Genomic DNA, 1266 nt, shown 5'->3' with positions numbered 1-1266 from the left:
ATTAATTTTAATTAAAATTTACAGATTTTGGATTTCCATTCATTCATTGTTGCATTTTTCTTCCTGCCCACCCTGACCCTCTAGTTCATTTTTCTCTCTGAAAAGTAAAAGAAAAATTCCTTCATTGTTATGCAATCCCTCCCCCCAAGTCCACTCCACTATGCAGGCTTCGTTTTGGGCTCCTGTCATGACAGTAACACCTAATCATATATCCCTTTTAAACCATTCTCTCTCTCATCTATTTCAATGCAGTATACACAATTTATTCCCATTGTGCCTGTATTTTTTTTTCCCTAAAACTGATTTGTTCGTTTTTCTGGCAATCTATCATCTATTCTTTACTAAAATGCCAGTTTCTGGGTACTACAAATACAACTCATAAAAATTAAAATGTGTTGCTCACATAATGCATATAGAAATGGAATTATCTTTTTTAACAAGGTGGACTAAACTCCTGCCTGGAGATAGAAGCAAAAGCAAATGATTCCTCAAGAGGCTTTTAAGTCTAAAAATCTCGAGAATTTTCTGTGCTCCACTTACCTATGCCACATTGAATATAAGTGACCCAAAAACTTCCTCATTTTCTCAATAATAATGCTTGAGATCTCATTTAAAAAGCAATCTCATCATAAAATAAACTTAAGACTCTTTCAAAGAACTAGTTAGAGTTAGAAAAATTCCTAGACTGACTCTTGTTTTAGAGATGATAGAAAAAAACCTCAAAGGAGGTGAAACGATGATAAAAAGCTAATTAGTCGGAGAACTGAAGTCAGGAGGTTCTAAGTATCCTTAGCTGCATTCCCACAGACAAAAATACGTCATGCAAACAACAACACAGACTTTACAGTAAAAGGAATATTCTTGTAGGAATAATTCCAGACAATTAAATTGAAATGCAAGGAAAAAATTTTAAAATGTCAATCAGAGCACGAGTTTGCACTCACCTCATTTTCCTTTAGCTTCTAGGTTACTGTAGTGGTATTTTGTGAATGATCTGTTAAAAGGAACTTATTATCATAGTGCCACTGTTGTAGAACAGGATTGACATCAGCGTTGGGGTGAGACTGAGAAAGATGGGAAAAATTATGTATACTGCATTGAAACAGATGAGGGAGAGAACTGTTTAAAGCCATATATGATAGGGAATTATGGTTATGAAAAGAGTCCAGAATGAAGGTTGCATAGTGGCATGTACTTGGAGTAGAGGTGGGAGGGAATTGTATACCAATGAAAGAATTTTTCTTTTGCTTTTCAAAGAAAAGAGCG

The sequence above is a fragment of the Elephantulus edwardii genome, unplaced genomic scaffold, assembly GCF_000299155.1.
Source record: "Elephantulus edwardii isolate Elephantulus edwardi_28Jun2011 unplaced genomic scaffold, EleEdw1.0 scaffold00087, whole genome shotgun sequence".
Classification (NCBI taxonomy): Eukaryota; Metazoa; Chordata; class Mammalia; order Macroscelidea; family Macroscelididae; genus Elephantulus; species Elephantulus edwardii.
This window is presented reverse-complemented; position numbering follows the sequence as displayed.